We start from the raw sequence: 23,934 nt of genomic DNA, 5'->3' as shown, positions 1-23,934 counted from the left end.
TCTCTGTTAAAATACATTCTTTCTTGCACACCCACACACAACATAAAGTGTGCCACAGACATCTCATGAAGGCTGATCATGTGGTTCCCTACCTCATGCTGGGCTATATAATCTAGACTTAAATAGCACTATACAAGAGTAGGTATAGGATTCCCTTAGGCGTAATATTAGGAGAAAAAAATTGAATAAAACCATCCAAACAAAACAAACCATATCAACTTCATAGGACAATCCTATAGCACATAATAAAAGAATTTTAAGGAGGAGTTTTTAACCCCTTAATATCCCAGGCTTAGCATTCAGTAACTACATAGACTACAATGCAAACGGGCTGGTAGGTCGATAGGTCCTGGCCATTTAAGAGGTTAATCCTAAATCATCTGATCATCATGATGTAGTACAATGCTGCAGGAGTGAAACTGACTTACCGCAAAGCTCTGTAGATCACCCAGCTTAATTCACCCCATGTCCTGTAAACAGGACGAACTCAAATTCAACAAGTCCTTGCCGCTCCATTCTTTTTTTTTCACCTTAAATAAATGAGACTGGCAGTGCTCCCCTCAATGCCACCAATTTTCAGCAGAAGCAGATGCCATCACCATCAACATTAACAGGGTTGCATGCATCGCTTGCATATTGTTGCCGTTTCTGCAATAAGGAATTCGATTTTTACCGCCAACACAAATGCAGCATTGCCCGACTCGACTGTTTCTCTAGCTTGTGGGAACTTCTAAGCTGAACTGTGCTAGTTTCTTGTGAGCACAGTAAATTATCACATTAAAGAAAACAACAGCTAAAGAATATCAAAGGTCTTTAACCGGTCACTAACCAACCACTCACTCCCCACTCCTTGGGCTGTAAAAGGTAAGCTAATAAGCCAACACCTGCCGTGGCATACTGCGGTAATCATGTTTATTATTCCCTCTGGTTGGGCTCATTTTCTAATGAGTGAGCTACAATAAAGTAGTTGGATGCAGTGATCCATTGCAGGAATGTCTCTGGAACACAATAGTCGCTAGCTGGCCCTCCCAACCTGTACCCTTTCCAGCCCCCCCCACTGCAATTCACTTCCGTTATTGTGAATCCGAAGTGGTTAGCACTAGAGCTGAACTGGTGCAGCAGTGTCTCGGCGAGTGCCGATTCGCTAGCATTCTACTAATGAGTCGGAGCTTCACTGAGCCAGGGTAAAAACTCATTATGACTAGAGCCACTGGCACACATGCCACTGAGAGACAGGAAGCACAGTCTGGTGACAGCGAGTTCAGTTTGAATGCTTAAATTAGTTTTTTGCTAATTAGCCTGCTTGCACTCCAACTTGCACACAGCAAGTACAGTCAGTGCATCTTAACTTCTCTCGCCACTGAGGAAGGAGAGTGGCACATCTGGCTTCACAGGGTTTAAACAGGTTTACAGCCAGATCAGTACTGAAATGCACACGATGAGCAGCCTGCAATAGGCAGAATAATCTGACAGAATGCCATTCTCTCACCCCCATACTGGCACTGCTCTGCTGCGGAGGACCAGACATAATGGGACAGACTCAGTTACGTGAACAGGAGGAAGTGCTTGGAGAAAACAACAGAAAAACATTCAACAAAGAACTGTCGTAAGCCTCTAAAGCAGGGGTGTCAAACTCATTTTCACAGAGGGCCACATCAGCATAATGGTTGCCCTCAAAGGGCCAGATGTAACTAAGACAGTATAAATGTAACTAAATGTAACCAAATGTAATGTAGAATAAATAAGTACTCCTTAATGTTAAATAACTCTGAATTTATTACTTATTCAACTTATAAATATTTGCATAGATGTAAAAATAATTTGCTTGTCGCTCTGTTAACATAACATAAATCCTGTTAAGTTGCCAGATTAAGAAACTCCTATTACTCCATCAATCAACGATCAAACTATCCAAGTGAATAAAGAAAAATATCAAACAACACAAGTTACGACATTAACTAACTCAAAACTTTGTCACAGTTGAAAGGGGCAGAATAACAACACAACCACCAGCTGTGAGCTGCTACGAACATGTGTAACAGATGTGGCATTTTACAAAAAACGAATGGCTGCACACCTCCTTGCAGAGGTCATACATGCACTTAATGACAGATGGTTTGATTACAGTAAACATTTGTCTGCAAAAACACAAACCTGTGTAAACACTAAATACACTGCTACACATAAATTAGTATATGTAATAAACAGGGTTTATTTATTTACCTGCTCACAGACCTTCAGCATACACTGCTTCAAAAATGCACCCTCTGAAAAAGACTTAGACGCGCGAGCGATTTCTTCAGCTACAATAAAGCTAGCTTTCACAGCTGCATCGTTTTGGGCCGTAGCTCTTGTGAACATATTCTGCTGCGACCGCAGTTTGCCTTTTAATTCTTGTACAATTTATTGCTTTTCTTGAAGGGTAACTTTGGCACACTTAGCTCCGTGTTTGGTATCAAAGTGCTGATGTAAATTGTACTCCTTGACAACCGCCACCGCCTCATAACACAAAAGACATACCGGTTTTTCTCCTTGAAGCACAAACACGTATTCGCCTTCCCATCGCTCTTGAAACCGTCTTCCATCGGCATCAATTTTTCTTTTCCGGGACATTTTGGGATCAATATTTGTAGCTATTTCTTAATTCCACTTGTTGAAAAAAAAAAATCACATCGAAGAGTACACACTGTAATCTAGTGGCTTAATGCCGTCGCTTCACGGGTAACATAATCGGCATGAATTGTGGGAAATGTAGTTTAAGGTCAATGCACGCTTTAGAATTAGTGGTGGAATAATTAATAATTAAGTCTAAAAGCGTGCACTGACCATAAACTCCATTTCCCACAATTCATGCCGATTATGTTACCCGTGAAGCGACGGCATTAAGCCACTAGATTGCAGTCAATCAGGTCTTTTAAGCTCTTGCGGGCCACATTTGGCCTGCGGGCCTTGAGTTTGACACGTGCTCTATAGCAGTATAAACTGCTTGTTACACATCTACAATAGAAAACGTTACACAACTAATAAGCTTAGCCACTCATTTAATTCTGTGGTTTCACTGCTGCATTTTGTCCGGTCCAATTCATCTGCAAACCTTAATAAGGTTTAATAACACAAAATATATTTATTATTTATTAATATACACATTTGTAACAACAGAATGGCAAAATCATAAAGAACTCCCCTCTGAATTAGACAGCGCCTGGCCTGCTCAAACATTTTCACAGTCCTGCTGTGTGTAATCAATCCTGATCCTGCCTCTGCTTTAGTATCCCACTGCAATAACCTAACATTGTGCAGCACTGTACAGAAAGCTGCCCCAGGTCATGCTGCCACACCAAGCACACCAAGCGGCGCAGGGCCTCTCCAGCCACAAGTTTGGACTGCATACAGAAAAGCCATTACTGAAACCATTTAACTGCTCCAATTAATCAATCAGAAGAGGCAGGAAAATGAATTTGGTTGGAGTCTGACCAGGAAGGCTTATTGTGAAAGCACTTAGACGCTGAGAGCTCTCATACTTCAGAGCAAAAAAAAAAAAAAAAAAAAAAAAGTCATCAGAGGGGAAACAAACTGTCTCATTTGGCTGCTGACCACCTCACTTCATCAGGTACAGTGAGTGAGCAACGTCTGCTACTAGAAAAAAAGTTTCTTGATGATTTTATATTGTATTTATCCATTTTCCTTCTCTGCATTTTGGGTCATAGTCTCTTCTGACATATTAGTAGCTCTCAAGGGTCAACAGCACAGACCATTTCTGGACCGCCACTGTTTTAAGAGTACCAGCCAGTCAGCTTTCAGCGAAGGAACAGCACTTAAGCAGTGACCCAAAACCAAAGTGAGAAAGAGAAATAAAAATGATTCACATTTTTAGTGATTCACAACCCAGAACACTACTGTGCTTAATAGCTATTGGAAAAACTACTAGCAATATGGTGTTTAAAAAAAGAAAAAAGAAATGGGATCACTGATTTTGGCTGAAATGAGTGCCATGAAACCCAACAACCAAACAGAGTTACTCTTTAGCGCTTCCTCTAAAGCCCTGCCCACAAAACATGCATATCCTACTGAGGCTGGAACCGGTGTATGAGCTTGTAATCGGGTGTCACACATGATCCCATGAGCGCATGTTGGCAAAACTAATTAGCTAACGTTATATAACACAAGAGCTCACTAGCCAAGGTCAACTTTGCTAAACTGCCCAGAACTTTGACTGTGTCACCTACGCTTTGTGAAATAATTAGCAGTCTAGCAGTTACACAGTAAGGTCAGCATCATATTTCATTCCCTTCAACTCTCTCCAAAACCACAAAAATGCTCGCTCAGAATATGAGGAGAATTCTGCCACATAAATTATAAAAACATACTGTAAAAAAAGTGCTTTGACTTAAAATCAATAGCCCTCCCTTTAAATTCATCTCCTGTGTGGATTCTGACTGGTGGTAATGCATCTTAATATACAAATTCTTGAGCATAATTTTTGGTCATTAATGCTCTTTCATTGTGCTTCCCCCAACCCCCATATTCAATAAATTCAAAAATTCCATATATTTCAAGAACATTCACCATTAATAACAAGTCATATACTGGATTTTAGCCTACTGGACAAGATCCAGACCCTATTTGGCCGAACATCAAAATAACTGCATCAAGGCAGATTCTATTGGAAGTTGCCTGCAATGTAAAGATAATGTTAAAAATCAGGATGTGCTGCATCTTTCAAGAGCTCTAGAACTAAGCACTAAGCACTCTAAGCACTTCTTCGTGTTTACCAGGATGGCTGGGTTCTTAAAAACATGGCTTTACTGCCAAAAAAATAACTGACAACAGGAAAAAGAATGAATTTTAAAGTTGGAAGAAAGATTTTGTGCAGGAGCAAGAGTCTGAGAAGAATGTGAAGTTCTATTGAGCACATCTTCGGTTTCCTCGACAGGTAGACAAAAGTTCTTTACTAGGAATAGCTCATTTAGAAAATGCAATATTCAAAAGCAGGACCACCACTCTGTAGAGACTAGCCTTTTCCCCCTCTTCCAACACTGAATTCAACTTATAAGGGTTTGCGAAGTAGCTGATGTGTTGAATTGCAAGTGTTTAATGAAGTCCAAACTCTGCATAGACTATTACTGCTAGACAAAACAGCTCCATCAAGGCTCATCACCTTACTGGTGGCAATTTTTAAAATACAAATTAATTTCATCTGTTCCAAATAAACCTCTTCCCCTTACTTCTCTTAGTTCTCTCACTCATGCACACAACTAGAGACGGATTTACAGCCGTGAGTATCCTCAGGTGGCCTATCTGTGCACTGCTGAGACGGAAGCAGTCATAAACGGGTTCCTCTGCTCTCCCTCAGGATAAATTATCTGAGAACATCATGCAGGGAGCAAGTCCACATCAGCCACACTGCAGTGCTCTCAGCAGGGCCTGATCAATCGGATCAGTGAAGGTGATCAGCATCAGGAGCTCTGATCAGAGCCTGTGTGGAGATGGTCTAATTCACTTAGGCCATTAGCGGTCTGGGACAGATGGGCCCCGACGGTCTCAGCTCTCGTACACGAAAGCGGCTTATTAGCACACAGCCATATGGAGACAATAGAGTACAAGTGTGAGAGAAAGCGCCAATGTGTGGCCGAGCGAGTGAGACATGAGGGCTTTGTGTGAGTGCTAGACATACGTCATAGTCAGATGGAAAAATCAAAGAAATGTGCATGCATGTGTGAAAAGAAGAGATAATGAGCGAGAGCATAAAGAGAGAGATAGTTGGAGAGAGAGAGCTATATGTTAGCAGATGTGAGTCAGAGTGAGTTTAAGAGCGCAGAGGCAATAAAGAGAGGATATGGGGAAATGTGTGTGAGAGAAATGCAGAATGAGAAAGCAAGAGAGACATTGTGGGGGGTTTATTCCTGTCACTGAGCTGGTGTGTTTAATACTTCACAGGACAAAAAAAAAGTCCTGATTTTGCAGAGAAAAGAGGCAGAAAAAGAATAAGGTCTTGACTTTTAAACTCTTTGTAAAGTGCCCTATAAGATGTGTTTATTACAAGGCCTATATCACTGTAAAACAAAGTTATATAAAAATTAAAAAAATGACATTTTCCTCAAATTTCAGAAATACACAATGTTGTATGTAAACACTGCATTTCAAAATTAATCACACATCCATAATAGTTATGCGCCTATACACTCACCGGCCACTTTATTAGGTACAGTTCAGTTGCTTGACACAAATAGCTAATCAGCCAATCACACGGCCGCAACTCAGTGCATTTAGGCATGTAGAGGTGGTCAAGACAACTTGCTGAGGTGCAGACCGAGCATCAGAACGGGGAAGAAAGAGGATTTAAGTGACTTTGAACGTGGCGTGGTTGTTGGTGCCAGACGGGCTGGTCTGAGTATTTCAGAAACTGCTGATCTACTGGGATTTTCACGCACATCCATCTCTAGGGTTTACAGAGAACGGTCCGAAAAAGAGGAAATATCCAGTGAGCGGTCAGTTGTGTGGACGAAAATGCCTTGTTGATGTGAGAGGTCAGAGGAGAATGGGCAGACTGGTTCCAGATGATAGAAAGGCAACAGGAACTCAAATAACCAACCAGAATCTCTGAGAAATGTTTCCAACACCTTGTTGAAAGTCTGCCATGAAGAATGAAGGCAGTTCTGAAGGCAAAAGGGGGTCCAACCTTTTACTAAAGTGGCCGGTGAGTGTATAATGCTAATATAAATCAAGTTAATTACCCAGCATTCAGTCATGATTTAAGTCTCACATAGAAAATCAACATTATACTAATATCAATATAGCAGTTAGATCATAGTAATACATTTGCATTCTAATTATTAACAATTACTAATGCATTCACTACCAACAAGTTATCTAGATAATTTACTTGCGTTCTCAGATTTCATTCACCAAGATTTAACTGAGCCTTACGTATCTTCCATCTTTCATTTTGCTGTTCTTTATCTCACTCTGCTAGTCAGCGCTTAGTAAGTGTATTTCCGCTCTCATAACTGTTTACACTACTGTCTTTGACCACTGTCAAAAGCGGTTTGAGTTATCCGATCGTAATCTGCTCACATTGCGTCCTGGAGTTTTTTTAAATCTGGCTTTTCATGTGGTCATACATGTAAAATCTGAATGTGATCTGATCACCAAAACTGCATGTTAACACAATGTCTAAAAAAGACCATAGCAGAGATTTAACTCTGAATATTACTGGATTAACCTCTTAGTTGAGTTGGTTGTTTAACAAAACTGCATTCTGATATCGAGTGAGTTTACTATGGTTTTAGACCTTTTACTTCATATGCACAGAATGTGTGACAAACACATTTGTGAGATTCTGCATTTCCTTATTTTATTTTTCTCCTCTGTACCGTGTATACTGAGACTTTTCACCTTTTTTGATGAAGGAAAAAGTCCTATACAGTATCTCACAATAGTGAGTACACCCTTCACATTACTGAAAATATTTTATTATATCTTTTCATGGGATGACACTAGAACTGAAACTTAGATATAACTAAAAGTAGTCAGGGTTCAGCTTGTACAGCAGTGCAGATTTACTGTCCTCTGAAAAGAACTCAACACACAGCCATTAATGTCTAAATAGCTGACTACACAAGTGAGTCCACCTCACAGTGGACATGTCCAAATTGTGCTCAAAGTGTCAATATTTTGTGTGACCACCATTATTATCTAGCACCACCTGAACCCTCGTGGGCATGGAATTCACCAGAGCTGCACAGGTTGCGACTGGAATCCTCTTCCACTCCTCCATGATGACATCACAGCTGGTGGACGTTAGACACCTTGCGCTCCTCCTCCTTCTGCTTGAGGATGCTCCACAGGTGCTCAACTGAGTTTAGGTCTGGAGACATACTTGGCCAGTCCAGCACCTTTACCTTCAGCAAAGCAGTTGTCATCTTGGAGGTGTGTTTGAGGTCGTTATTGTGTTGAAAAACTGCCATGCGGCTCAGTTTCTGAAGGGAGGGGATCATGCGGAATTCATGGTGGAATTCATGTTTCCCTCAATGAACTGCAGCTCCAGTGCCGCCAGCACTCATGCAGCCCCAGACAATGATGCTACCACCACCATGCTTGACTGTAGGCAAGAGACAGTTCCTCATCAGGGCGCCACCACACATGCGGGACAGCATCTGAGCCAAACAAGTTTATTTTGGTCTTGTCAGACCACAGGACATGGTTCCACTAATCCAGGTTCTGGGATTGCTTGTCTTCATCAAACTATTTCTGGGTTTTCTTGTGTGTCAGCTTCAGAAGAGGCTTCCTTCTGGGATGACAGCCATGCAGACAGAGTTGATGCACTGTGCGGCGTATGGTCTGAGCACTGACAGGCTGACCTCCCACTTCTTCAACCTCTGTAGCAATGCTGGCAGCACTCATGCGTCTATTTTTTTTTAAGCCAACCTATGAATATGACGCTGAACACGTGGACTCAACTTTGGTCCACCCTGGCAAGGCCTGTTCTGAGTGGAACCTGTCCTGGAAAACTGCTGTATGACCTTGGCCACTGTGCTATAGATCAATTTCAGGGTAACAGTCTTCATATAGCCTAGGCCGTCTTTGTGGAGATCAACAATTCTATTTCTCACATCCTCAGAGAGTTCTTTGCCATGACGTGCCATGTTGAATATCTAGTGGCCAGTAGGAGCGAACTGTACCCAAAACACCAAATTTAACAGCCCTGCTCCCCATTCACACCTGGAACCTTGTAACTAATGAGTCACATGACACCAGGGAGGGACAATGGCACAATTTGGACATATCCACTGTGAGGTGTACTCCATTGTGTAGTCAGCTATGTAGACATTAATGGCTGTTTGTTGAGGTCTTTTCAGAGGACAGTAAATCTAAGTTATATACAAGTTTCATATCTATAGTGTCGCCTCATGAAAAGATAATATTTGCAGAAATGTCAGGGGTGTATTCACTTTTGTGTGTGTGTGTGTGTGTGTGTGTGTGTGTGTGTGTGTGTGTGTGTGTGTGTGTGTGTGTGTGTGTGTATATATATATATATATATATATATATATATATATATATATATATATATATATACACACATATATACATATATACACACAGATGATTTAAACAAAATTTTCTACCAGCCAACAAAACTATCAAAACTAAGGACATTAAGAACAAAAAAAATCTAAACAAAAACCAAAAGGAAAGATGGTTTGACTCAGAATGAAAATTTGAAAATTGTCCAATAGAAAACACAGAAATCAAACTGACCAACAAGCTAGACTAGAATATCTCCAAGCACAACAATATAAAAAATTAATTAGCACAAAAAAAGAAGCAATATATGAAGAATGAATTCAGTAAAATTGAAAAAGGCATTAATGAAAATTATGATTTTACCAAAAAAATAAAATAAAAATAAAAATTCCACTTTACCTTTTGTGAGACATATATAATGAAAGACTACACATAAATATAATTACTCAGGACTGTTAATCAATGCATCTGGTAACTTTAGCAAGACAATGAATGCTCTGGTAGAAAGCAAGAAAAGTATATTTTACTATTAAATGATCAGTAAAAACACTCGACCCACCAAACCAAATTTGGCTAAAAATATTTTATTATGTAAGTAAACCCATACTTGTATGGCAGTGAAGTATGTGGACCAATCGTTTATTAAAACATTATGGGACAAGACTCCCATAGACAAGTTTCATTTAGAATTTTGTAAAGACATCTTACAAGTAGATCGCAATGCAGCCAATCTGGCGTGCAGAGCTGGGCGAGTTTCCTCTCTACCTCCCCGTGATAAAACGAGCTTTAAACTTCATCACCTCACAGGCACACCCAGAGTCCTACCACCACACAGCGTACCTCAGCAACCGCATACACCCAGAGACAGACCTCCTCAGACCCCTCACAGATAAACATCACCTTCAAACCACAGCCCAGTCCACCCTCTTTCTCACCAACACACACCACAGCGCAGTCCACCCTCTTTCACACCAACACACACCACAGCCCAGTCCACCCTCTTTTTCACCAACACACACCACAGCCCAGTCCACCCTCTTTCTCACCAACACACACCACAGCCCAGTCCACCCTCTTTCTCACCAACACACACCACAGCGCAGTCCACCCTCTTTCTCACCAACACACACCACAGCCCAGTCCACCCTCTTTCTCACCAACACACACCACAGCCCAGTCCACCGTCTTTCACACCAACACACACCACAGCGCAGTCCACCCTCTTTCTCACCAACACACACCACAGCGCAGTCCACCCTCTTTCACACCAACACACACCACAGCCCAGTCCACCCTCTTTCTCACCAACACACACCACAGCCCAGTCCACCCTCTTTCACACCAACACACACCACAGCCCAGTCCACCCTCTTTCTCACCAACACACACCACAGCGCAGTCCACCCTCTTTCACACCAACACACACCACAGCGCAGTCCACCCTCTTTCTCACCAACACACACCACAGCGCAGTCCACCCTCTTTCACACCAACACACACCACAGCCCAGTCCACCCTCTTTCTCACCAACACACACCACAGCCCAGTCCACCCTCTTTCACACCAACACACACCACAGCGCAGTCCACCCTCTTTCTAACCAACACACACCACAGCGCAGTCCACCCTCTCTCACCAACACAGATCAGAATGATCCACAAAACAAACCAAAAACAGCATAACATTTGGACCAATGAAATTGCCATAATTAATAAATTACAATCCTACAGATTACTGAAGAGAGAATACAGAGTAGCAGATTACCTGTTCAAAATAAAAAAAAACCCAAAGAAAGAAATATCTTAATGTGCAGATTGAGAGATCATAATTTAGAAACTGAACAAGGGCGCCATAAAAAAAACACCGGAGGCCCAGAGAAGAGCGAATATGTAATCAATGCAGTTCAGGACAAATCGAAACAGAGCAGCACCTTCTCTCCTCCAGTAACAGATATAAAGACCTCAGAGAAGATTATATCAGCTCAGTTACAATTTATACCCCGTTTAAGGACAAAACAATTCAATCTGAAGATCTGTTACTTTTGTTTTTAGGAGAGACTCCAGAATATTTTTACAGCTGCAACAAACACAGAGAACAGAGTGACAGCACCCTAAACCTTAATCACCTTAATCCCATGGAAATAGATCATTTATTTGATGTGTGTGTTGTATTTTACAATGTGTATATAGTGTGTACGTGTAAATGTATACAGACACACACGGATATTTTATTATTATTTTACTTTCTTTTATAAATTATTTCCTTCAACATTATTTTCATATTCTATTAGGATATTTTAATTGCTTGGGCAACAGTTGCTCATTACATGCCAATAAAGTTATTGAAATTGAAAATTGAAATTGAAGCAGAGAGCGAGCGCGAGAGCGTGCGAGAGAGTGAGAGAGAGAGCGCAAGCGAGAGAGAGAGAGAGAGAGAGAGAGAAAGAGAGCATGAAAGAGCGCGAGAGAAAGAAAGAATGAAAGAAAGAATGAAAGAGAGACACAGAGAGAGACACACAGAGAGAGAGAGAGAGAGAGAGAGAGAGACACAGAGAGAGACACAGAGAGAGAGACACAGAGAGAGAGAGAGAGAGAGAGAGAGAGAGAGAGAGAGAGAGAGAGAGAGAGAGACAGAGAGAGAGAGAGAGAGAGAGAGAGACACAGAGAGAGAGAGAGACACAGAGAGAGAGAGAGACACAGAGAGAGAGAGAGACACAGAGAGAGAGAGAGAGAGACACAGAGAGAGAGAGAGAGACACAGAGAGAGAGAGAGAGACACAGAGAGAGAGAGAGACACAGAGAGAGAGAGAGACACAGAGAGAGAGAGAGAGAGAGAGAGAGAGAGAGAGAGAGAGAGAGAGAGAGAGAGAGAGAGAGAGAGAGAGAGAGAGAGAGAGAGAGAGAGAGAGAGAGAGCGCTAGTAAGGGTGAAAGCCAGAGAAAAAGCATAGTCAGAAGTCATTTATTCTCAATGAGGGCCAGCAAGTTGCCGCAAAGCGAAGCAGTGACCACAGATGTGTATATATACGGCCTTGACAGCTGACAGAAAGAAGAACTACTACAGCAGAGTGCATGCCCTGAAAGCAACTGTTTGGCTGAAGTTTTTATATTCTGTAAATATGAAAAGTTTTTGTGTGAGGTGAAAAAGAAAAATATAAAAACCCAGAGGACTTGCCATCTGGGTATATAACATACTCTCTCCAAGACTGCTTTCAGATTTTCATGACTGAGTATATAAGCTGCACAGGACTTAAAAATAGTAGAAAACGGTATCTGTTGAAAATAACGGTTTCGTTCAACTGTATTAAACGGAAAATATGCATATTAGTGACCACAACAAGCATTAAATATGCCATTATTCTAATTCTAGAGTCATTTACAAAGTCTGCTGCACATCATTAATAATGGCTTGCAAATATTTCATAACTATAACATTTGCGCAGCCTGAGTACTAGCTAGGTCAGAGATTCTCAACCAACTCCTCAGTGCTCCACATTTTTGCTCAAATCCAACTTGCATGAAATAGGGATAAAGGAAAATGTGGACACTATGAAACGCTCTATGGTCCAGGTTGGAAAACACTGAGCTAGACAACACAAGCAGGGAACCCATGTCCCGAGTGCCAAGTCGTGACCAACATAGAGCGTTTTGGGGGACACGATGCGATTTAGACACGCCAATGTGAACAAAGTGAGAGACAGCAAGAGTGAAAGCGAGCCAAAGAAAAGCAGCAAGGGTGAAAGCAAGAAACTGGCAATAACAGGGTGCCAATAGTGGGTGGGCATGCAAGATGGAAGCTGAGTCATTCGGCAAAATTATTTGGCAATTAAATCATGTTATATAGACTTGGCAGGAGCTAGACTGAAACTCTACTGTATCAAAGGCATGTAGACATGTGTGGATAACTAAGACAATAACTAAATAAAAAAACCTGGGATGCAATTCACCCAGGGAGGATTTCTGGTATTAGCATGCCATGTTCCTTGAGCACTGTAACTTACAATTAGTTGAATTTCAATGTAGTAGCATAATAAAGAAAATTAAGATTAAGCAGACAACACTGCTGTTGGTGTTCTTATGTGAGAAGTGCTCAACTGGGGCCCTCAGGCATTTTACAGCACACAAAACATTTCAGCCTATTTCAATGTCAACAATAATGTAAAGGAATATAGGCTATTACATTGCGCCTGAATCAGATCTGCTACTGAAGTGATATGGTGCTACACAGAAAATGAAAATTCAGACTTCACTGTAGTGTTTGAATGCTGTAGACATGAAGTGGTAAATAAAATAAAATAAAATTTTTAAAAATTGTGAAAATAAGTCAGTCAGTCTTAGCATTCATGAACCAATAAAGAGCATGCTGAAAATCTAGACTGCTGATTGGCTGTTTAAATGAAACTCCATAGGAATGTTTAGTGTCAGGACGTCATGAATAATCTGTAGTCTGTTGCGGTCTGTACTGAATCGTTCATAAATTAGTAATGAAGTAAAGGCATCAGGACTGGTCCTAAAGGCAGGCAATATGACAATATATTATCATTATGGTGTTAAATTTCATTAGCGATACAAAATATGCTTTTCTGAGCATTTCTGAACATTGTCCACTCTTAAGGAACACTAATGACATGTTTCATTAAAGAATAAAAAAAAAAAAAAAAAAAAAAAAAAAAGTACTCAATAAATAGAAATTCACTGAAATGACAAGATAGTTTAGATATTTGTTAAAAATATTCACCTCTGAACAGGGGATGCTTATGAGAATTTCCATGATAAAACACATCATTAAGAGCTGTGAAGACAGATCAAATTACCTCATACATGCAGCCCCAGAAACTGTGTATCATTGCCAGCACAAATCGTTAAAAGCCTAATGAGGGCTTCTCTGCACAAGGATTGAATCTGATAACTTAACCATTAGGCTAAACAGCCAATTCCTAAACACACACACACACACACACACACACACACACACACACAGTTCAAAAACGACCCCATCCTCCGCTATAAACGCATCAAATATTTGGATTCTCTCACACCACTGTTGTGTTGTAAGCATGAGAGGCAGTAATTGCTACCGTCACAACAAATATATCTAACTAAATAAATAAATAACAAATAATACAATACAATAGAATACAATACAATAATAAGCTGAGCTAATGCTGACAAAAACAAGCCAAAAAGGGAAGAAAAAAAAAATTGATACGATAACAAGTGTGCATGCAAACCAAAAATTCAGCTGTGAAACTGTACATCAATCAGCAGAACTACAGAGAAGGAATTAGAAATCAGTTAAACGAATCAGCTCTTGCTAATCCTAAGCAAATCCATGCCCCACTACTCATTCACATTCAGCCTGCATCACCATTCAGAAAACTGCAACCCAAAGATATTGTTACACAAACAAATACCCAGAGCTCCGCATTCTCCCCATGAACAAACTGATAGACGAGTTTGGATGCTCTTCACATCAGAGATGCGTTATTGGTACCATGGAGCGAGAAACACTTTTCAACCTCTATATCCTTCTGGGAAAAAAGAAAGTCTACGGTCTACTGACATAAGCAACAATGCAGAAACTCCTACATGATAATATAAATCTCACATAGTGCACTTAACTACGAAATTACCGAAGTAATAAAATTACATGAGTGGTTTAGCTACCTAATTTGAGATTCTGTGCATCTTATTCTTTGTTGGAATATCTATTTGCAACTAATGAAAACTCATTTTCCCTCACGCTGCTGTGACTCAATAGCAGCCTGTCAGCATTGTTCTTCACCCTGAATAGTGTGTTCACTCCTAAATACAATACGACACAGCCAGGTTCTATACTTCCCTCTGAGGATGAGATAAGCATACGGGATTTTACTTGCTGACTCAAGTCTGTTACAGCATGGTGGATTCAGGACATTCATCAGTACTTCTAAGAGCAGCAGACCAGCAGAACTTAAGCACTTAAATTCAAACAACAGTCAATATGGACTGACCAGCCAATTAGCTAGTAAATTATGTAGAACTACATGCTAAAATAATGAATCATTCACACAAGCAGCAAACATGTACGGTTCATTTTTCAGTGCTATTTTTGCGATGACCTAAGGAGAAAAACCTTAAAAATTATAATTACGGCAAGATGTAGATTTCTAGAGAACACACAGCTTCAGTTCCATGCCAAGGCAGGAAGAACAGCTCCTCAGATACTGCTCCTCAGATACTGCAATCACTTATGACACTGCAAATCTTATACAGCTTAATACTGCTTCCATAACGATTAACCAACCCTGCAAAGGCACAAAGCACAAACAATTTCCCTGACCGTGGACAGAATTTTTAATCCTATTTTATGCCACTGCCTCACTCTTCTGCAGCCAGCAAATAAGAGCGAGAAGAGAGAGAGAGAAAAAAAAATATAGACTCCAGAAAGAAGAGAAAATTATGGGAACAAAAGAAAATGAGAAAATGGAAGAACGATAGAGAAGAAAGGAGGAAAGCAATGAAGACAAAGCAAAAGCAAGCAGTCTGCCAGAGAATGAGGATTAACAGGATTCACCTGTGTGCTGGTGAGGGAGGCAATACAGCCCTGCAGAGCTGCACTCTGCTACACTCACTCTGCAGCCAGAACTGCTTATGAAAATGTCAAACACCTTCTGGGTTCTGATATGACTGCACTGTGCTGTAGATTGGGGGCAGCAAGTTACTGTACTGCACTTAGACCTCGACTGATATATCGGTTGGTCAATAATATTGATCAATACTGACAGCAAGTGGTTTTATCAGTATCAAAAATATTGCTGATAATACACTCACAATTATTAAATTATAAAGAGAGGCCAGGTTGAGATGGTTTGGACGTGTGTTGAGGAGGAATAGTGGATATATTGGTCAAAGAATGTTGGAGATGGAGCTGCCGGGTAGAAGGAGAAGAGGTAGACCTCAGAGAAGGTTTATGGATGTAGTGAAGGTGGACATGGAGATGGTTGGTGTAAAAGTAGAGGAGGCAGTGGATAGGGCAAGATGAAGGCAGATGATCCGCTGTGGCAACCCCTAAAGGGAGCAGCCGAAAGAAGAAGAAGACACTCACAATTATTAAATAACAATTACTGACCAGCACGGATGTAGGTGAACCAGAATTATTTCATTTCTAGACACAGCAGTGCAGACTGAAGTGGTGAATCTGAGAACAAAACATCATGACATCACCTTGGTTAAAGTAAAACATGTAAAATGTACCCAAACCTAATCTTTAAGTGTAAGATATCTCACATTGAGCACATCCATAGATTACATGATCTACCAAGCATAAATAATTCTTCAAGCATTGTCACATCAAGATGATTCATTTCAAAAGGCATATTACAATAGCAATATGTAATAATGCATTCGCAGTATGAAATGTGTCCCCATCATGCACGCACAAGTCAGTGCATTTAGGAAAAAAAAAAAAAAAAAAAGCCAGCGTATCACAACAGAGAACTCAATCAAAGCAAATAACTGGGCAACAAACCAAAAACAGTCTGGAATATAACAGAATCCAACATGTGATTTATTTTACTTCACTTGGTTGGATCCAATCAAGTCTTAAACTTCTATTTCAGCACTTGCCATATTAAACCGAACCTCATTTTCTGTTCCAGTCAGCCAGGCTGTAAAGCATTTCACAGCCCATATTTGCTGAATTGTATTCTGTTTGTTTCTGGCTAATTCAGGTTTGTTTACTTTTTTCGTCAAGGCTGCCGACTGAAAAAACTGGCTTATGGACAACAGCAGGTTCGGAAAACCCTGGTAGTCCTGCTATCCTACTCCTCTTCAGAGTCTGACCAAATAGGCTGCAGGTCAAATATTATCTTGTTACCCCATAGAAATTACAGAAAGGTTTTCATTTATTCATTTTCTGTTTTTGTATGTGGTAAAGTAGAAACCATCGAAAACAGCTGCAAAGGCGTTACTGGTGCTTGGTGGAATATTACAATAGTTGTGGAGGAAAAAACTCCTATCCATTACAGCAAATTTCATGTTTCTCAACAAATCAGTGCTGTCGGAAATGGAACATAATTTGGATGCAGGCACGAGCCAAAGGCAAGTACCACAGCTTATCACTGCCTGATGTTATCTGCGATAACACACTCACGTGTTTTACAGAACAGTTCTAGGAAATCATTTTAAAAAGGTAAAGTTATAAATAATTTTTTTTTAAAAAAAGGCAAAAGTGCCGAACATTGCACCAATTATGCTTTAATACTGACAATTTCTACTGCCAAAAAAAAGAAAAAGTATGTTCATGAACGTTCCACTCTTTCTTAATATTTGCCAGATTTCCCTGAAGTCTGCTTCGTTCCAGCCATTCTGAGAAGCATTACACAACCTGTAAACTGTATTCTGTTCATTTCTGGTTATTCTAGTTTGTTCAGTTGCAGCCTGAAAAACTTACTTAAGGACAACAACAGGTTCAAGTTTTGGACAAATTGGCTACAGGTCATATCTTCTAAACGTTATCGAGCATCTCAATTTTCTGTTCCTGTATGGGCAGAAAATTCGTAATGTTAGCTGCAGTGTAGAAGGAGTCATTACATCCATTGCAGCCAAAGCTCAAAATCAACTGTAAACTGGCATCACAAACAGAACGCTTCTGAAAGTGACTGCGTCACTGGAAATAACCATTATACAGTGAACACAACGACAAGCTGACACATTACTACAAATATGCTCTACAGCAGGGGTGTCCAATCTTATCTGGCGAGGCCGGTGTGGCTGCAGGTTTTCATACCAGCAAAGCTGGAGATCACCTGATCAGCAGTTTGAAGACTGAGATGAGCTGATTGAACAAGAGGAATCAGGTGTGCGCCAGGTTGGAATGAAAACCTGCAGCCACACCAGCCCTCTGTGGATATGATTGGACACGCCTGCTCGGCACTTATGCTTTCACATAGGGCTGCAATATTTCCATTTTCAGATATTCTATTACATCTAATCTTGAATACTCAAATATTCTAGAAAAATGAAGCTCAAAAATGTGAAAAATGCTTAAAAAAAACACATTGGTCTTATTAAGTGCTGTTATTGTTATTATTAAAAAACACTGTTAATCGTTAATTAGCAATTGATAAAACTTTAAATGCTACAGGGTGAACAATGGAAACAATAACTGTCCCAGCAAGTAGCACAGAATGCTATTCTGGGGGATTCTATTTGACCTGCCAACAGTGACCAGGTTACTGCGGCTGCTTGAAGTAATGAATGGCACACATGAGCAGAGGAACTGCTTTTGATGCTTCAGTGGACGGTTTACGTTCCACGTTACCAAATTTTTAAGCTTCTCAAAAAAAGCTTTATATCCCAGTATGTGCCAAATCCAGCTGTGTGTTATCATCCTGCGCAGTTTTAATAAGTTTCATTATACTCTGGATAGACATCTCGCTAGCCATCACGCTGTTGGAAAAGGATTTGCACTGCACTGAAAAGAATCAAACACCACCACCTCACATGTTCTAAAACAGCACACTACTAGTGACTTGCTGCAGCCTTTAATAGCAATTTACACAAACCAGCTCTCAAAAAGTAGACGCCTGTCTGTCCGTCTGTCTGTCACATGCTCTCTCTCTCTCTCTGTCTCTCTCTCTGGAAGCGCACAGAGCTTGAGCGCACCTTTCATTCACCCCTGGAAGCTGCTTCTGGAGGAGAGAGACAATGGGAAGCTCTTGGAAGGAAATAGAGGGTCAAAAAGGTGGAGAATAATCTGCAAGCACATGTGTGGTGAATGAGTACATTCAGCATGCCGGGTCCAATATGAGACTCGGTAAGAAAAGGAGTTCACAGGGTGACATTTGCACGCTGATGAGTGCTTGGCCCTTCATGCTAATGCCACAACATGCAATTAATATCCACCCACACACAGACCCACACACACACACACACACACACGTGACTGAACACAAAAGGCAACAGTAAAAGGTCATTCGCAGTCACTTTTCTGAGCCAGCACACATTCATCCATTCAGTGGCAGTGAGGTTTCAGAAAGAGCAAACAGAACATAGAGTGTGGCCTTTTGTATCCCGGTTCTGCCCTGCAGAAAAGCACCAAAGCCTTTTCCAGAGGACTGCATGCTTATTATGAGAGCGTTTGTGCTCCTTGAAGCTTTCGCTATTGTGACGCTCTCTCTCGGCAGCTAGCTGTGTGCGGAATAACCGCTCTACCTTGACCCGTCTCTCACTCCAGGGATGAGCAGGCTTGCCAAGAGAATGCAAATGAAAAAGAAAAAAAAAAAAGTAGAAAAAACCCCCAAAAAACAAAAAAACAGCATATTCCTCTCCATTGACCGCTTTGCACGCTGGGAATGGGAATTTATTAGAACAGCCAGACACAAGTAACACACTGATCCCTCACTGCGCACAAACTCCACTCAACTCCTTATTATTCTGCAGAGAAAAAAAAGAATGTATGAAATGCTTATATCTCTGCTGCCCTCATAGTTGACGTGGTGATAGAATAGGAACAGATGCAGACTGAGCACTATAGTTGAACAAGTGGACAAGCTTTCACTTAAATTGGTACCAGTGTGCTGCAAGTGAACACACGCCTTTACGCATCTATAACAGTAGCCTCAACAAAGAAGCCAAAAAACAAACTGCAAAATTTAAAACACAAAAACAGCAAACACTCCTCATACTAATGCTTTCCACCCTGTGTGCTGGTGCTGGGGCTGAGCAAGGTGTGTTTGGCTAAAAAAACAGATTTCAGAGCAGGAGATCTGATAGGACAGGGAAACCAAAGGGCTCTGTGGTCCCACAGTAATAACAATGACAGATCTTTGATAGAGATTACCATGGTCTGTGTCCATTTAAGGATTTGTGCGTCAGGACTGCGCAAACATATCCAGCACAGTTTTAGAAAAAGAAAGGAAAGAAATCCCAGGAAGAGGGGCTTTGATATGGCACTCCAGCATGACCAGGCCCATCAGCATGTGGAAATCAATAGAGCGGGATACACATAATGACTCACTCAAACATCTATAGACAGGCCTGCGTGAGGCAAAGTGACACTCTGTGGAGTCCCATGCCTTTTTAATGAGCATGAGGGAGTTCTGTATGTTCCGCCCAGCGGGAATTCCAGCAGGCCCTGCACAAGTACATGTCTTAAAACATGCATTGGATGTTGGATGGATATCCATAATTTAACGCTATTAAATAACTTCATTTAATTTCCATGAGTGCACTGTGCACAGCGGCTGACTCATCGGGGGACTGTGTGTGCGTGCGCTCGCTCAAGATGACCTTCCCTCACCTCCAGCTTCTCTCCAAACTGGTACACCAGAAAGTCGACTACAGACTATCAGGTGTTTCTCTGCAGAATAATAAGGAGTTCAACACACTCGAGCTACCGGCAGAATGTCTCTGCATATCTTTCGTTGATCATCATCATGATACTGAGATACTGATGAGGTCCTTAGCAATACTGATTTTACCCAAAGTGATCTGCAACTGCGAATGAGCCTTCAAACAAATTAGTGTTTTTGGGCGATTTTGGGCTGTCAACGTTTCTACTACAGGGTGATTCAAAAAGATTCATCTGATTTCAAAACGATTTATTTCACTTATAAATCATTACAGAACAATGCAGTAAACTGTAAAATGGTTTAAGTGAGTATTAAGTTTATTATGTAATTTAACTGCTGAATTTGACCGCTGTAGTCAAATTCATCCCATTACTCCACTGAGCATGTTGGGTGTCGCTGTACTCACGACTCTGTCAATGCAATTTCGGAGATCATCCAGCGTTGTTGGGAGTGGTGGCTCAAACAGAATTCTTCACGCACCCCACAAAAAAAATGACATGCCACAAGATCTGGGTGATGGTGGTGATTTTTCTGAGCTGTGGCAGTGAACCTCCAATACTGACAGTCAGAAACTCTATGACCCCCCTCTTTCAAATGGTATGTAATTGGTTCCAAGGCGCTTCACAGTTCAAAAAAATATGGTGCTTTGAAATCAAACGAATCTTTTTGAATCACACAACAACAACAATAACAAAAACAACGACAAAAACAGCAAGAAGTTAATGCACTAAGTCAGCTAGAAACAGTGACTTTCATGTTAAGTTAGTGTAAACACTACGCTCACGTGATGAAAACCGGGTTAATAAATTGTGAAAGTAATTCTGATGAAGCAAATTCTTTCTTTGAGCAAATAAGACAAATGGGATTAACTCCAAGTAATTAAGCAAAAGAATGTGGTTACAATTTTTTATATTGCAATCTAGAGAGACCTACGGATAAATCAGAGTCCTAATTTTTGTGTTTTAACCTGTTCCTCAACCTGTAATGAATAGAAGAACTCATGTGATCAAACAGATGAAAAGAGCTCAAATAATAAGCTGATCTTTAACGTTAACCATGTCACATCATAGCATGTAGCAATATCACTGCAGTATGGCTTTTTCGTCCATATCGTGCAGACATACTGCAGACACTGCTGTTAACAGGACAAGCTTTCTCTCAAAAACACAGAGCAAAACAATCATAAGCTGACAAGAAAAGAGCAAACACACAAGACACAACAGCGCACACGCACGCACGCACGCACGCACGCACAGAGAACTCACTCGGTTTGAGAAGCAGGGCAGGGGAAATAAATATAAAATGTCACCCAGAAATAATTCTATAGCAGAACTGCTCACCGTGGCACTTTTTCCACAGGAATGAGTGTGTGAGCACACGAGAGATTTACGATGTGCACAGCATCAGCTGTTCATTCCATTACAGGTAACAAGAACTAAACATCTCCACTCAGCCCCTTGTGCAGGGAAAACAGGACAATAGCTGGCCATTTTACTTATAGATCAAATGTACAAGGGAGATGGCCATGGTGACAAGTCAGTCTGTGCACTAGAGCCAAGTCACTTTTATAATCATCATTTTTTAATTGAGGGGAAAACGCGCAACTGCTTTATACATAATCTAAAGATTTCCAGGAAGGTTTAAAGACAAATCAAAAGGCAAATGAAATCATATGTTTGTGAAAAGCCTACTAATTACAATTACAATTTATTTTAAGTACTCCAGACTTGCAAACAAAGCTACACATGAAATAGAAAGGGGTTTGTTCCAAGCCAGTGACTGATTAGCAGTTGGACTGCACAACGATGAGCAACTGCTACCACAGCAGGGTCCCACAAATGCGCATCTCCACACGGGCTCAATTTCTAAGCAAACAGTTTTGCCAGAGTATGTCACACTAACAAACTGGTATCAGCCCTCCTAATTTGAGGAAAAGGGAAGAGAATGTTTCAGACACAAGACAGGCTTTTTCTTCACAGGATTCAGTAATTACTTCATTTCATATCTGTAATTAGTCAGGCTCTCAAGACTAATACACAGCTGTAATGAGCCTACAAATCCTCCAACTTTTGCAGCATTTAACACTAGGTACTTACTGTGACACTATGAAAGTAGGTTGTCCTTGTTTTTTATTAAAATATCCCAAGTCTGTCCTTTTGTTTCCACCTTTCGACAAATCCTAATACGTTGTCAGACTACTAACTAATCAGATGTTGATTAGATGAAGGAAAACTGCTAAATAAATGCAAAGCTTGCTTCCACAGTAGCTGTTGAACCTGTCCATCTATTTCTGTACATCTTGAAGCCTGATACTTACTGCAGGAAGGATAGTAGGTTTTTTTGGTATCCAGAATTTGGAACATCCCTAATCAGAGCCATTAAAAAGATCCGTCTCTTAACTTCCTGAGAAAGCATTAAGGTATATTGCATCTTATTTTCACATGAATTCATGCACTGAAAACGAATATGAACAGTGGTCCTGACCATGATCCACACAGGCCACTGTTAAAATGGGACCACTGAGCGTTTTTCTCCTACATGCATTAAGAGCTGTGAGAGCACAAGGGTCAGAATACTTAAGCAAAAAGACTGACCTTGTTGGCTTTGTATAAACATGTGTTAGCCAAACTAAAATGCTAGAGTGTGTGTGTGTGTTATGTATGTATGTATGTATGTATGTATGTATGTATGTATGTATGTATGTATGTATGTATGTATGTATGTATGTGTGTGTTTAAAATATTTGAGCAAAATGTGGAATTAAATTTGGATCAATTTGGGCTGTCAAGATGATGTGATTACATGTATTAATAATAATAATAATAATAATAATAATAATAATAATACTACATTAATTAAATATGTGTATAAATGACAGCACAATATCTTAAGGAACAAGTGTTTTTGGTCAAACTATTCTCCTTCCACACATCACATGATTCCCCTCTTTCTGATGCAAGAAGATTGAGAAGCCTAGACCCATTTACAAAAACAAAACACACCAAAAAAAAAAAAAAAAAACCAAGCAAACAGAAAACAGATACTTCATCAGGTATAAATCAAACCGTCACGTTTTGTGTTGTTTCCTTACAAAACCACTGGTGTCTTGTGTGTGTTTTATGGGTTTAGTTTAATGCGTTCTGTAATGAAGTACTTTCATCATAGCCTTGTGATTTGCGTTTCTGTGAAAACCACAGTCTAACATGCTGGTCATGATATGATGATGCATTATGACACAAGGACACACGACGACTCACTGTGAAATATTTTGATACAGCACGTGTCGTTACATGAGACACATTTAATCAAGCAAAGACAAACAGCATTAAGCGTAACAGAAACTTTCTAGGAGTCCTCTACTTCTTTTCAACAGCTGGGCGCTGACGGACATGCAGCTCAGCAGAACTAAAGGCAAACGCTAATGGAGCACAGCGCTGTTGTTTGTCCACAAGGGAAGAAGTTAAGGGACTTAAATTTAAAACCATACACAAACACAATCACAAAAAAAAGAGCCAGTGAGCACTCAAAACACGCACATACACACACGGGAAAACTCAGCCAGATGCTGCTCACTAT

The 23,934-nt window shown here is 40.5% G+C and overlaps 1 protein-coding gene across 4 annotated transcripts in view; it reads right to left on the bottom strand.

Annotated features, from left to right (window-relative positions):
- ndst2a (N-deacetylase/N-sulfotransferase (heparan glucosaminyl) 2a) overlaps positions 1 to 23,934 on the bottom strand; it is a 162,136-nt gene that overhangs the window by 94,889 nt on the left and 43,313 nt on the right. Inside the window, exon 3 of one of the 4 annotated variants that reach the window (XM_017715819.2) lies at positions 16,134 to 16,202. The exons of the other annotated variants lie outside the window; for them this stretch is intronic. The gene's annotated coding sequence lies outside the window, so the exon portion shown is untranslated. The remainder of the gene's footprint in view (positions 1 to 16,133; positions 16,203 to 23,934) is intronic. 4 annotated transcript variants of the gene reach the window in all.

Source organism: Pygocentrus nattereri, chromosome 5 (genome assembly GCF_015220715.1).
Source record: "Pygocentrus nattereri isolate fPygNat1 chromosome 5, fPygNat1.pri, whole genome shotgun sequence".
NCBI lineage: Eukaryota > Metazoa > Chordata > Actinopteri > Characiformes > Serrasalmidae > Pygocentrus > Pygocentrus nattereri.
Note: the sequence above shows the minus strand (reverse complement) of the source record. Positions and strands in the feature narration are given on the sequence as shown.